General features: G+C 36.2%; 1 protein-coding gene across 2 annotated transcripts in view; it reads left to right on the top strand.

The window, feature by feature from the left end:
- Neto1 (neuropilin and tolloid like 1) overlaps positions 1 to 16,202 on the top strand; it is a 112,689-nt gene that overhangs the window by 80,139 nt on the left and 16,348 nt on the right. The window lies entirely within an intron of this gene.

Genomic DNA, 16,202 nt, shown 5'->3' with positions numbered 1-16,202 from the left:
GGTTGCAAGGCTCTTTTGCTGCTAATGGGGTTTTCTTCATGCAGCTTGGGCACAGCGGGGCGTTTCCTAATAAGTGGCTAAAACCAGTGAGGTTCCTTTCCCCTCATTCTGATGCAGTGGGAGCTACATATCACATTCTGAGTATTTATTTCCGAAAATGCATCATAGCCTTGCTTGAACGAGTGCACGCTCTTCCACTGGGAAATGATGGATTTTGTTTGTCTTCGGTGTAGCTCTTCCCAGGAATATGGAGGTGATGCTGCATCTTCTGATGAAGCTTGAGTTTAAATATCGTTTTCTCAAAGCGCCATAAATGTTTGATATGTTGACTTTAGTAAGCTTCTGGTGCAGTCTCATTTAATCAGGACAGGCTCGCTACTGCAGAGCTACAGTTAAAGGGGAAGGGGTGTGCTTGGGAAGACAGAATTGGGGGAGAAATCAGACGATGTTTAAGTGACATAATATTTAAAGTTACTGCAAAGTATATGTTTGTTTTTTTAATTTTGAAAACTACAGTTTAATGAATAATGAGCTGTATGAACAGAAATATTAGGACATTCTTTGGACACTTAGGCTATTTCATGGTACACAAATATAAGAAAATGAAAAATGCCAAGAAATTGAGTTTTATATGAGAAAAGTCTTATATTTTGAAACTGTGCATTTTGTTTGAATAGAAAAGAGAGATAAAGAGTTCAGAGCCTTCTAAGACATCTCTTGTTATAAACAGCACTGGGTCCCCAGATTTTTAGGGGCAGAATTGTGAAAAGTTTTAGACAATTATTTTATAAAACACACAATTACTGTTGACTTTAAATTCCTGTCTAGTTATGCAGCTGGTGTATTCTGTATCACCAGAAACCTTGATGGTCACTTGATCTTTTTAAATAGTACCATGGACTTTGACTTATATACTGTGCCCAGCTGTGGGTTGTTTATGCATGGTGAAGACTCTGACTTTTTCTCAGTGGTTGACTGAAATGTTGGAGGTCTTGGTGATATTTGAAAAATAATCTCATATTTTCTGGACTAGAATATGAGGAAATTTTTAGTGCAATTTTTGGGGCTCATGTCACTGACTCAGCAACATTTAGGACAGTGCTCCTTTTAGAGTCTTCTGTTTAAAAGTGTTCTAGCAATTTATATGCCTTGTAAAATTCAGTTTGGATGAGATCTATTATCTTAGAAATTTTATTTCCTATATCTTATTTATATAGCACATTATGCATTTGCCGTATGTAACATGGTATTTTGAAGAATATATGGTTGACGGAACTGTTGCACCTAGTCAATGATGATATATTTTTCTCTTGTAAAATGCTAAGAAACAATTAGTAAGTAGTCTCACTACAGAAAGAAATGTCCAGGTAACCTTCACAATAATGTTGATGTGCTAGAATTAACTGTGCTGCTATTTGATGGTTTTATATTTTCAGTTATTGTTAAGGATTGTGTAATATGTGTCCCAGAACACATATGTGGCAGTCAGAGGACACCATTGTAGAACAGATTCTTTCCTTTCAGAGAGCAAACAGATCATCAGGCATGTATAGCAAACACATTGTTAAGTGTTCAGCCATCTAAACTTTCTCCAGTGTGAGGAATATTTTAAATATTCTTTTCAATTTGGAATCATAACTCACTGAGATCCCCTATCTAATTTATAAATAAATAATTGGGTGGCAAACTACTGTGGAATCTCTTACATATCATGAAAAATCTTCGATTTTTATCTGTTGCACTGTAAAATTTAATACAGATAAATGAAAAATATATTGCCAAATTTAAAATATCCTCTACAATTTAAGACTTTACTCAAATGCAATATGAGCCAATAACTTCATTTTATGAGGGAAACATGTTTAGCTGTATAATTAAAGGACTTGCCATAATCATACAAAAAGGTGGCAGGTGCATGGGATGCTATAGTGATCAAATGAAAACTTTGTATTTTACACTTTGGCATTTTTATGGGTAAAATAATCCATTGGAAAGCTTGACAATATGTGGGATAGCAGGAAATTTTAACAGTTAAGGTCCTTTTTACCTCCAAAATTGATTATTGAATTCTATGGATATTTGTGAATCTGCATGCATGAAAGAATTGTAGATTATGTCATGCTATGAGCCTACTACATAAGTATAGTTGAGAGAAAATGAAGCCCTTTAGTGCCTGTGATTCTATAGACTATTAAAGCCATTTAGTGAATAACTGTATTAATTAACAGTCAGTAGGATAAAAGATTCTCCTTCAACATTGAGGGAAGGTCCACTCAAGCCACTAAGATCTTCCATAGAAGAGAATGTTTGCTTGTCTTTGAATGAGAGGTATTATAATAACAGTTTCTCCAATCATTACATTCGTTTGCAGTAAGCTTTTGCTGAAGCCTTTGTGTACAATCTGGCATATTTACCCTGTTATATTGAATAATCCCTGTTGTTGCCCATACATGGTCAGTTTGTCAAGTGAAAGTCTGGTGATTTCTATAAAACCTTCAAGTTCCATACATTAAAAAAAAATGTAATATACAATATGAAGCTTTTAGGAAGTTAGAGTCTTATAATTTGATTAGATTTCAAAGAAAAACAATCGTTAATGGGCCTGGGCTTCACAGACAGCGTCCTCAGGAAGTGATTCTTCCCATTCTCCCCACCTGTGAGCACCCAGTGTGGTGTTTTCTCCTCTCAACTGATTGTCACCATTTACCTACCATGCTGGTACGTCAGTCTTGGACTTTGCAGATTCTAGAACTGTGTAAAAATAACGCATTGCTACAAGTGACCCAGAGGAGGTTGTATTTTATCATAACATCATAAGAAGAAAGAAAAGGCTATTTACATAAAATATTTTAGAATTAAACAAAATATTGAATATTCTTAAATATTTTTATCATGGTGTTTTGCTTTCCTTCCTTCATTATTATCATTAATAATTGTATTTGTGTACTGAAGGGGGAAGTTATTATTCCATGAACTGTGTGTATACTGCTTTATTTATTGGAACCATGATCTACTAGATAAGGTGTAGAAACTATAAGGAAATAGAAAGTGAACTTCTACTTGAATTAAGTGGTTTAGAATCATTTTGGGGGAGTTCTTTTATAGGCATCAAGATGACTCACTGGAGAAGCTTCAGGTTTCTCACCTACCATGGCTTTATGCCACCCAAGTTTGGCAACAAATCTGGAACTGCATTGTGAATGGCGGGTATGGCTATAGTTGCTTATGTGTATAGGGTATTATTCTGTCGTCTGTTGCTAATAACACATGTAAACTGCATGTGTCATAAAGAGGCTAATGTAGAGTAATGGAAGTGCAGACTGCATGCCTGTTCTGGTCATGGATGAATTGTTGACAGTCTCTAAAAATGTCAAAGTGAATCACAAGGCAGTGAGCAGAATAGACATCACCTGTGTACCGGTGTGAGAGTGTCCAGTCATGTGTGTGGACATTACGTGTGATTAAGTGTGCGAGTTTCTGTGTGTGCACTGTCTCTCTCCTGCTTTATATATGGCTTCCTGCAGTGAATGATAGGCCTCTACACTGATGATTAATAATCCTCATCACCTTGCAGAGACTCAATTCCTAAGACCCAGTTCAAATAAATAAACCTTTATCTTCTAAATAACTTACCATAGAAATTAGACCCCAGTATGAGTAGACAAATAAAACAACAGCTATGGGTATATAGATTAGTTTTTGTTAATGACAAAACACATAATGTAATTATATGACCAAACAAATGTGTACCTGACAATAAACATATTTGAGGTCTGTATATTGAGACGATCATCGATCATCTCCAGAATTATGGGGTGAAGAAATGGGGACTTTGCAAGGCGACTGTGGACATTTCAGTCTTCCCATGTGAAAGTGCTGGGAAATCTGAGCTCTCTACTACACACCACCAGAGTAAGGGACTCGAAATGGAGAAACTGAGCCCTCACGAGACAACTTTGCTGGTGCCTTGATGCCTGAGTTCCCTATGTTGAGAACTCTGAGAAATGCACTTATGTTGATCATAGACCACCTAGAAGACGGTAGATTTTTTTAGGGTTCTCAAATGGACTACGGTCAAGTGCATGCAGGAAAGTAAAATGTGCTACCAAGTCAAAGCGGGGTTCAGAAATCATCTATCACATGTCTTCACATGGTATAAGATCAAAACCAGATAAATGTCCAGAGATGTTAATCACTCTTCCCTGCACGGTACCCTCTTCTTGGTAACATGCTAATTGAATTGAGGCAAGGACTGAACATCTGTTCATAACATAATGTTACTTTGCTGCCTTTGAGACATTCTGGGTTAAACATCTCTTTTTATAAAGAGGTTAATGATGACAAAGGTGATGATATTGGGTGATCAGTTGGCTCAGTTCAAAGAAATTCTACATGATTTTCAAATGTAATTGATACTTTGGCCCCATTATGTTCAAATTATGGCTGAAGAGCACACTCATCTGTTAAAATCAGAGAGCATAGCATGCTACCCTCACATAACTATTAGACGTAAGTAAAATTAAAATGACCACAGTCTACAGGATCTACCAATGTGATCCACCAACATGACAACTGATAAATACCAATATACACATGTTTAAATTATCAAACATTTTTCTCATCTGAATTAATCACAAAAAAGGGGGAAATGAGTTTATCGTGGGGACATGGGTTTCTTGTCACATCGGCAGATGTTGCAAGCAAATTATTACAAAGTCAGTCTTACATGACCTTCTGTATCACAGAAATAATATTATTGCCCATAGGAGACCTAAGATCCCCCAAATAGGAAGGATTTCCCTACAGTGAAGGCTGTGAAATCACCCTCTGTAGCCAGCTTCCATGTGGCAGAAGGAATACTCACTTCTTCATCTGCTCTCACTCTGACCAGAGATGTCACAGAATTGTGGCAAATGTTGCTGTTTGTGATAGCTAAGCACCTTGTTAAAAAAAAGTACACCCAGAACAAACAGTGTATAGTTGCCTCCGTGTTCGGGGATTAGACAGTACATTCAGTTAGTTCAGGAATTAGAAAAAGTACCTCTATACTATCGTGGAAAAATAATTCTGGGTCATTCTTAAATAGAACAATTAATGATGAATTGAGTTTTATCTTAATGACTTATATCCAAGTTTTTCTAATAATACAGTTTAATATATTTATATCTCTTTCCATAGTCACTGACTATCTTGAGGAATCATCCAATTAAAAAGATTATATTTAGTATTTAACTTTGACTATATGTATTCATAACAAATCATGGCAGGATTACTGATTTAACATTAATATAACGTCAATATGGGAAAGCTGAGGATGCCGGTGTATTGCACCTGTTCGAGGTGAGTCACCTACTGCTGTTTCAGAGCCATTCTTGTTCTGGGTTTGTGCATGAATTCAGTAATGGGAATGGATGCAGCCCATAAGCCAGGACAATTCTCACTTCTAGAGAGCTATTTGCTGTTCTTCTCCCATGGACAGCTTTTGCACATTATAGTACTTGATTGGTGAGCAAGAAATGTGTGTTGTAAACAGATAAGCAAATAAAAGATATTTTAAAATACTGGACACTTTAAGATTATATGTAAATTATTTGTTTGCCCCCAGGGCACAAGTGCCACTATTGCTAATTGCAAGGAATCCTTCGACTGATTAATGGCTAATGACAATGTGGTATATGTACATGATATATATGTACTATTGAGCTGTAAACCAAAATGAAATTATGAAATTTGCAGGTAAATAGAAGGACTTAGAAAAGATTATATTGAATGGGGTGATACAACCCCCAAAGATGAATTCTGCATGCTCTCTCTTACCTGTAGTTCTAAGATGCAAAGCTTTTGATATGAACATATAACCTAGAGTAAGTGCAAGTATCATGATGATAGTTATTAAATAATAACGTAATTTCCCTAAAAGATGATGTTAGACACAATGACAGACCTGGAGTCATTACTGAGACCTAGAGTGACTATATTTAATCTGTTCCAACAATTAAATATGTGTGTTATAAAAAAGATATGCCATAAGTTATGATTATTCTGAAGTATAAATTGATATGTTAGTGAGGTAGATTTTAATATCACACCATTATAAATTGCTGTGTTTAAAGTAGATTAAGAGCACTTTATTAATGTAGGAAATATTTACCATATATGTCATACAGAAACATAAATACCAGATGGCAGAGATTTAAATATCAACAGTATATAAAATATGCTGAAAATTGCTGAATTTATGTCATATTTTGGCAAGTCTTCCCAACACAGACACAAAGCATACATAGGTAATAAAAATCATGATATTTAAATATATGACACTTAATAGTTACATTGATGAAAAACTTTTATAGGTGAAATGCAATGAATGGGTAAACAATAATCAAGATAAATCCTTGTTTTTAACCCCATGAGAAATAAGAATGTTAGAATGCAGTAAGAAAATGATGATGACTATTATTAGAAAAGGTTAAAAAATGAATAAATAGTTAATCATAAATTAGTACACATAGCCTTCTAGGTGGGAAATGAGCCTACATATAGCAGCAACAGAAGGGTGTGCATTCAGTCGTGACTTAGGATTCTCATTTATCAGATTGGTTTAGAATATTAAGACCAACAGTGTTTGGAGAAAGCAAAGTGTGGTGGTTTGAAAGAAAATAGGCTCTAAAGGGAGTGGCATTATTAGGAGTTGCTACCTTGTTGGAGGAAGTGTGTCACTGTGGGGGCAGGCTTTGAGGTCTCTTTGCCCAAGATTTCCTCAATTTGACACTCAGACCCCTTCCTGTTGCCTGAAAGATGTAGGACTCTCAGCTACAGCCATAGCACCATGTCTGCCTGCTCTCTGCCATGTCTTGCTGGTGTAGGAGGTCCTTCTGTCTATGTGTTGTTTGTCTTGGTTAATGAATAAAGAAACTGACTTGGCCTTGATAGGGCAGAACTTAGGTAGGCAGGGAAAATAAAACAGAATGCTGGGAGGAAGAAGGCAGAGTCAGAGAGACGCCATGGAACTGCCACAGTCAGACATGCTGAATCTTTGCCGGTAAGCCACTGGCACTTGGTGATACAAAGACTAATAAAAATGGGATAAATTAAGATGTAAACATTAGTCAATAAAAAACTAGAGCTAATGGTCCAAACAGTGTTTTAATAAATACAGTTTCTGTGTGATTATTTTGGGTGTAAGATAGCCAGGTGGCTGGGACAAAGGGCCCCCTGCTCCTTTTCAAAATCTTGCCATGATGACAATGGACTGAACCCATGAACTGTAACTGAGCCACCCCAATTAAAAGTTTTCCTTTATAAGAGTTGCCATGCTCATAGTGTCTCTTTACAGCAATAGAAGCCCTAAACAAGACAAACTGAGGTGAAAGCTTTTGTACTATTGGGAAAACATGTCTCATGAGGGACAATCCAACACATCAAAACATGTACCACTGCATTTTAAAATACCTTTTAATATTAGCTAGATTTATACATTAGCAAATCCTATACTTAAAACAATGAAGATTGGAGTTGGAAAGATGACTCAGTGGTTAAGAGCCCAAACTACTATGGCTGAGGATTCAAGGTCAGTTCCCAACACTCATACCAAGAGGATCACAGGAACGTAAACCACCAAGCTCCAAGAAGTCCTACGCCTGCCACGAACGCCACAGGCAACTGCATTTACATGTGCACATATGCACACACATATGCATAATTAATACAAAATATAATATTAAAATAAAATTAAAAAATATAATGTGAGGCATTTCTTGTTTGCTTGTTTGTTTTAAGATGAGTTCTTGTTGGCCTGAAAGTCTATGTAGACCAAGCTGGTCTCAAACTCACAGACATCTGCCTGATTTCTGTTTCCCAAGTCTGGGATTAATGGCTCGTACCACCATTGCTAGCCCAAATGTAATTTTTTTTTTAAAGTTGGATAATTAAATGGTTCTGGGAATGCACATGCTCTTTATTAAGAAAATAGTATAGTTGAGAATTGTATCAACCTATGTTGAACATAGGTTACTAAAATAAAGCAGTTAACAAAAGGAATCTACACTATACACATATTCTTGTAAATACAGTGGACAAATGTTTAACATGAAATTTCTATTATATATCTAGTACATATATGTTGAAGATAATAGAATTCAGTTTTTACTAATAATTTTAGAATTTTTTGCCGTTTCTACATGGAATGTATATTGATCTAGTATAACATTAAAAGTTAAAATTAAGACCTTCTGAAGGGATCAATTATATTTAAAAAAAGAGAGATTACTCACATAGTTTCTATGGTAGAATAATTATTATTTCTTTACAATATCAGAAACAGTCAATATGACTCTAACTGTGCCACAACTTAAGTTATTACATTGCTACATTATGCCTTAGGTAGAGTTATGAATTCTCCATAGTGGAATCTCCTCACCACTTACCTCCCAATGGACACTCAGATAGTGACTGACTTTGTGTGAAAAGTTCCCATGGCAAAATCCTCTTACAGTGTCCCTGACCTAGTTAGTGGGGTTTTGTTTGTTTTATGTTTTCTTTCTTTCTTTCTTTCTTTCTTTCTTTCTTTCTTTCTTTCTTTCTTTCTTTCTTTCTTTCTTTCCTTCCTTCCTTCCTTCCTTCCTTTCTTTCTTTCTTTCTTTCTGTCTTTCTTTCTCCCTCCTTCTCTCTCTCCTTCTCTCTCTCTCTCTCTCATCAACTTGGCAGAAGCCAGTGTTATCTGAAGAAGAGGAACCTTAATTGCTTAAGTGTTTCCATCAGGTAGTTTGTAGGTAATTTGGGGAGCAGGGTGTTTCTTAGTTAAGTTTGATGAGGTCACGCTCACTCTGAGCTTGCTGTCACTCCTGAGGAGGCTCTCAGCAGAATAAAGAAGCAAGTTGATCAAGACCTGGGGAGCAAGTCAGTGTGCAGTGCAGTGTTCCTCCAAGGTGTCTGCCTTGGTTCCCAGCTCCAGGCTCCTGCCTTAAGGTCCTGTCCTGACTCATCAGTGATCAATTGTGATAGGGACATGTAAGATACATGACCGTTTCTATGTTGCTTCTGGTCCTGGTGTTTACCACAGCAACAAAGACATTAAACTAAGACATCCCCCATCTCTGAAATCCCCCCCCCCAGTCTCTCGAAATTGATGGTCTAATTGTTATTATTGGGATGTAACTTGGTAGGATGTTGCTATTTATCTTACGACAGTTGATGTCTTTCTCTTTTGATTTTTATGTAACAGAGGAGTTCTTTGCTGAATATATGAAAGCAATAGTGAGTTGACGTGAAGGCTGTTTGTGTCCAGTGTTAACTAATTGTGGTATATCTAAACACGTGCCCATTTTTTTTATTATTAAAAATTTCCACCTCCTCCCCCGTCTCCCTTTTCCATCCCCCTCCCCCCACTCCCCACTTCCCCTCCCTCTCCAGTCCTAAGAGCAGTCAGGGTTCCCTGCCCTGTGGGAAGTCCAAGGTCCTCCCTCCTCCATCCAGGTCTAGGAAGGTGAGCATCCAAACAGGCTAGGTTCCCACAAAGCCAGTACATGCAGTAGGATCAAAACCCAATGCCATTGTCCTTGGCTTCTCACCAGCCCTGACCAGCAAGGGAACCTGACCCTGTTCCAGAAGATCCATCCGATAGCATTTGAAGGAAGAGATGGGCAGGTGCCAAGGCAAGAATTCCTCCACCAATCTGAAAAACAACATGAAAACACCAGAACACATGCCCATTTTTATAAATTATGACCATGTATTCCTTTTCTGTATAAAGAAACTATCTTTCAGATGAAGTAATCTGACTATTGCAAAACAACAATTAAGCATCCTCATATGGGTAAAATGCTGGCAAATGGGTTCGTGTTTATAATTTAAAAATTAATGTCAGACAGTTTCAGAAAGAAAGTCTCCAGTCAGCTATTTACAAGGGGATTATTGTTTCAACAAAAGGTGTAATAGGATGATGAATATTTAATATCATATCATAATATGAGCTAGGTAAACCTATCACTTTGTTATAAGGAATAACTAGACTGGTTCATAGTGCACTTTCCAGACAATGGAGTCAATACTGGAGAGTAGGTGAAAGGTTTGAACATGTTTCCTTCTCCAGGGAAGCAAGAGAAATTATATAAAATTACATAATCTGTGAGTAATCAACCCTCTCTTCCAGATTTTCTTCCACCTTCCCCTTCTTGTCCACTCAAACCTTTGCTTGGGTTCAACTGTACAATAAAGAAATTTAATATTTGAAAATTATTTGTAGCAGACTCTTAATACTGACATGGTCATTTAGCCTGCATCACCCGGACGGTTCTAAATCCATAGGTATGTGGAATAATAATATATATTAATGAGTACTTTCAGTTTTTCAGGAAAAAGCAATTATTTTTATTGAAGTAAACTTATCTTCAATTTTTGTTCACTGAGGATCTCACTTTTCACATTCTAGAGTAATGCAGAGTTTGAGAGAGTGTGAGTTCTTGCAAGCCTGAGTATGAGACTCAAAGCAGCAGTCACATAGGATTTTAGGCTCTTTGGTATTCATATATTTACAGATTACATATATAATATTATATATTATATATGTAATCTGTAATTGGAGACTTTGCTTTTGTATCCAGAACTTCACATCAATAATCAGTTGCTTTGATTTTGATTTTACAGTCATTGTAGTTTCTAATTGTCGGTGAGAATGAATACAATCGGACGGCTACATGGGGGTAGGAGATTGTTGTCTTGGGCTGTCAGCATTTGCAGTAGTTCAGTCTCAAGCTCAAGACAGCTCGGCCTTTTAAGACTTGGCACAAATCTTTGTTTACTGCAGGTTCTTCTATTGGAACTTGGAATGTTCAGAAGCAAAGCCAAATATTGTACCTTTGTCAGAACAATGTGTCTAAACTAACCAGAGGCTGCAGACATGCATAAATCAGTCACAAACCAAACTCTGAATCAAATGTGCAGGGCCTAATAATAACTCCAGCACAAAGCCATCCAACATCCTCCTCATTATCATTTCCATGTCTAATTGCCCGCAATGAATAAATCATCATGCAGCTGAGTCAAAGCAGACGTAACGATGGCATAAAAGTGGACAACAATTCCTTGGAGTGGAAACTGAATTAGGTGTCTTGTGATGTGGTTCACATCTCAAAGGAGGAATGACATTATCTCCACCTGTGGAAGAGAATGTGTACATAGGGTCATAACTTTCATTCCATATTACAGTCTTCAATGGTGGAAAGTTGCAATTTTATCACAAGTTTTTCAGGGAGATCTAATAATTGTGTGATATTAAATTGAAGTTTGTAAGCAGAATTTCATGTAGTACATAGATTCAGAAATATATTTATTTTCTAAAACTGAAAGGTTTTGTGAACAATCGTGTCAGAACAGAGAGTTTTGAAAACATTGATCTTTTTCAAAATCAATGGAAAGATGGTAAGAGACATGAAGAGAAGGTGCACAAGTCTATATCTGGAATTAGTTTGGTAAACATCTTTTTTCCATTAAAATGTCATTTATTCTTAACTGCAAAATCTACGGGTCATTTTAGTTTACAATATGATAGCAGAAAAATTGTATTTGAAGGACAAATTGTGACAGCAATATTGATGGTTTGATGTGTTTATAATTTTTTAAAGACTTGGTTGTTCAGCAGCTAGGTATTTAAGCTTTTTCCTAAGTTTGAATAAACAGAGTTTGGCTGATCTCCTTTCGAATGAAAAAAAAAAAAAACATTTCTAAGAGTTTTCTGGTGAAGTGTTTGGGATGTGTTAAGTACAGAATTAAGTGAAGAGTCATACAGCATGCAAGTAGGAATAACTGTTTCCTTTTCCTATGTGCACCATTCTTCCCCTTTCTCTTATTACTCTGGTTAATATTACAAGTCCTGTAAGGAAAAGATGTTAGTGGACAGAGTGTCCTTCTTGTTCCTCATGTTAGGGGTCTGTTTTCAGTTCTCTAGCTTTGGCATATTCAGCCTTTGTTATGTTGAGATACATTCCTTCTATTCCTAGCTTCTTCAGAACTTTTATCATGAAGGGATGCAGAGCCCTGTCAAAAGCCTGTCTACATCAATGAAAATGACCAAGTAATTTGTTTATTTAAGTATGTTTTGAGATATATTACATTTATTGAATCGTATATACTAATCCATCCTTTCATCCGGGAATGAAGTCATGTTGTCCACAGTGTTTCATTTTTGATGTGTTGTTGAATTCTTTTAGCAAGTATTTTTCTTTTTCTTTCATCCTCTCCATCAGGGAAATTTCTTTCTTTCTTTTTTTTTTTCCCTTTGGTTTTTTGAGACAGGGTTTCTCTGTGGTTTTGGAGCCTGTCCTGGAACTAGCTCTTGTAGACCAGGCTGGTCTCGAACTCACAGAGATCCGCCTGCCTCTGCCTCCCGAGTGCTGGGATTAAAGGCGTGCGCCACCACCGCCCGGCATCAGGGAAATTTCTTGTTCTCTCTCTCTCTCTCTCTCTCTCTCTCTCTCTCTCTCTCTCTCTCTCTCTCTCTCTCCTCTCTCTCTCTCTCTGTCTCTCTCTCTGTCTCTCTCTCTCTCTCGTGTGTGAGTGTGTAAGTGTACATGAGCATGTGCATCTTTATCTGGTTTAGATATTGAGTTAATACTGGCTTTACGGAAATGTGTTTGATAACATTCTTTCCATTTCTATGTAATGGACTACTCTGCAGAACTTGTGTTAGCTCTTTTGTAAAGAGCCGAGTTGAATTTAGTAGTCATTCAATCCAGTCACTGATGAGCTTAATTAGTTGATCTGTCTAATTTCTTTATATCTTCTTGATTTAATTTTGGTAGGTCACATATGTCTAGGAATTTATTCATTCCTTATAAATTCAAATTTATTGACATAAAATTTTTATAAAATATGTTCTACTAAGCCTCTGGATTTTATAGAATACCAAGAATATGGTTAGGGGAGAAGGAAGGATTAAAGGGTGGGAGCAGTCACAGTACGGTATGAATTTGAATGAATATGTCATTACGAACCCAACCACTTTGTGCTATAAGAAAATACAAATCAATTAGCCAAGGATAAAATGAAAGGAAAAATTAAGGGAATGAAGGGGATCTAGGACTGGCTAGAAGGAGAAGGATGAACATGAGCGTCCTTTTCCAGGACTCTATTCAGCCACATTCAGTCAGCATGGTAATTAGAATTCCAAGTTGAGAATCTGTGAGGGAATTGGAATGCTCGGAGCAAGGCTGTTTCTCAGACAATTTTCTGAGCCCAGTGGGAGTCCTGAGTCAATGGTTTAAGCTCAGGCTCAGTACAAATTGATGGGGTACTGGGTAAAAAGGAAATAGGGGAAAAAGAAGAGCCACCTAAAAAGTCCTCAAAAATCTAACCCGAGATGTTTGTAGAAATTGGCGTAGGGGGCTGGCAGAGCATAGGAAATGGTCTTAACAAAATTAATCACGATGAGCATTGAATGAAACCAACTGAGTTTTCTATTATGCAAACCTTTGGGTGCAATACGAAATCACTGTATATCTGTCAACCAAAAAAAATATAAACCACATGGACATGTTTATAACAGTGTGAAACTTCTCTTAATTTTTCATCCAAAACAAGTAAAAGAGAATCAAAATCATCTTGAACATCAGAAAGATTAATAAGCCCTGATTTCTTTCTTTTTTTTTTTTTTTTTTTTTAGTTTTTTGAGACAGGGTTTCTCTGTAGCTTTGGAGCCTGTCCTGTCACTAGCTCTTGTAGACCAGGCTGGCCTCGAACTCACAGAGATCCGCCTGCCTCTGCCTCCCAAGTGCTGGGATTAAAGGCGTGCGCCACCACCGCCCGGCATAAGCCCTGATTTCTAAGGAAAGTTTTAATAAGTCATTATCATCAAGGCTCATAATCATTAAACCCAAGAAATAAGAAGAGGGAATTTAAATGTGCTCATCGTCTTCCTCCTCTCACTCCTTTTCTTCTCCGTGACTGCAGGAAGTTCTGTTGATTTAAAGGTAAAGGACAGGACAAAGCAGATATGGACCAATCAGATGAGTGTGTTTTGCTGGGAGTGGGATGTGCAAGTGTCTGAATGTGTGTCACCATGTCCTGTGAGCTCTGGAGTGAGAGAAGGTTGAATCACTTTTAAGATGATTTGAGGGAAACAAAAAGGAAGGGAACATGAGGAAACCAATGCTGAAGCTCACAGTCAGATTCTAAGTGTGGTCGTAAGCCCATGTTTGCAAGCACACTGTTCCTTCTCTCTGTTTCTCAATGCCATATGACGATTGTGTGGCTGACTTAATCCACCCATTACATCTGATTCATTGCCTCTGAAAGGCAGCTAGTTGAAATATTAGCTTCCCAGAATGATATGTTTTATTTCATACTTGATTAATTTTAAATTAATACTACTTTTTGTTTATTTGAAGAAAGAAAAGACTGACAGTATGACTGAACACTTTATAGATTTCAACATTAAAACAACAGTTAGAATTCTAAAACATCTTAATTATAGAACTGAAACTGTTTATGAACTTAGGAGCCAGACAATCTGTTTAGATCTTTTATTTTATAAAATATGGATTTTAGAATAAGTAAACAGTATCATGCTTGTAGTGCGTGTCTGTCTTTCATTCTCTCTTTCCTAACACTGCTTACCAGTGTCACTGAGGACCTCGGCTTATGGTTCCTTTACTTCCCTGGAGTCAGACCTCAGCTGTAGGAATGTCTTATCACTAGGGTAGGTAAGGGCCCAACAATGTTTCAGTGAAGTGTGGTACAGGTCTGCCACCTTGTGGATAAAACAAACAGTTGCGAATTCATACAAAATAGCAGCATACAATTAATTGTCCTTAAATATATTTTATGTTCATTGCTGTTAGTTGTAGAGATGTATGGATAACCGATAAAAACTGTCATTTTTCTAGTACAAAGAGAAAGATTGAAAAGTGACTTTTTTGATGAAAATTTTATATCCCTTTTGAAAATTCTCTAGTTTTCAAAATGTGTATATATGAATATAAAACTATTGTAATTTTTTCAAAAAAGATAAACACAGTATAATTTTAGCAAATACTAGAAATAACCTTTAGACAAAACCTAGAAATAACTCACGTTTTTTTTTTTTTATTTTTTTCTTTCTTTTTTTTTTTTTTTTTGGTTTTTTGAGACAGGGTTTCTCTGTAGCTTTGGAGCCTGTCCTGGAACTAGCTCTGTAGACCAGGCTGGTCTCGAACTCACAGAGATCCGCCTGCCTCTGCCTCCCAAGTGCTGGGATTAAAGGCGTGCGCCACCACCGCCCGGCTATAACTCACGTTTTGACATACATATTTTCTGTACATTTTTCTCATGGTTTGTTTATGTAGTAAACTCATTATTTGAGAAATTGCATCCACATAGATATGCTTACACACTAAACTGTATTTACTTACACATTAAGAATGCAGTCACTATAATAGTTTTTACCATTACAAACATAACTCTTAAATTTTTAAACATTGCTTTCCATTTTAAGCAATAAATGGGATTATTTAAAATAAACAAAGGCTTGTAGGTTCTTGACCATGAAACTTTTCTGACTGCTCAGCTCCTATTTGACATAGAGCCTCGGGACTTATGAAATGGACACAGGGAATCTATAGCTCACAGGGCATTTCTTCCTCTTCTTCACTGAATTTTGTGTTTTCATCATTTCTTTTGAAGTAGTTAAAGAATACTCAGTGAATAAAATTTAAACTGCATTGAAGTTACCTATAAATAATTCACAGTCTAGATATATTATTTGTTTTTCTAAAAATTTTGAATTTTTTTATTACAATAAAAAGCAAAAAGCAACATTATCACTTCTATCAATCACCAACTGGACAGGATTTCAACACCTTAAATTTTACATATATATATGAGGTTAAAAAAACAGATAAAATTATTTCTAGATTAGACATTATTGTCTTTTAGAGGTGGATCTAGAATATTTGAATATCTGTTGTTACAATTTTATAACAGAAAATAAATATTATTTTCATGGTCTTGTTAAAGTATAAAAACAGAATATCAGAAGTAATTATGTACATGTAAGCTATAGTCTTTTAAAAGCTATACTTTTATTTGAACGCATATATGCTAAAAATTTAAATTTGTCTTGGTATTTAATATGTATAAGTTCTATTTTTGCTGTTCTTTTTCTAGAATTGAAACATGATATCTTAAATTGTGGCAATATATTAAAGATATAAAGATAACCAGAAATCTTG

The sequence above is a fragment of the Chionomys nivalis genome, chromosome 14, assembly GCF_950005125.1.
Source record: "Chionomys nivalis chromosome 14, mChiNiv1.1, whole genome shotgun sequence".
Lineage (NCBI taxonomy): Eukaryota > Metazoa > Chordata > Mammalia > Rodentia > Cricetidae > Chionomys > Chionomys nivalis.
Note: the sequence above shows the minus strand (reverse complement) of the source record. Positions and strands in the feature narration are given on the sequence as shown.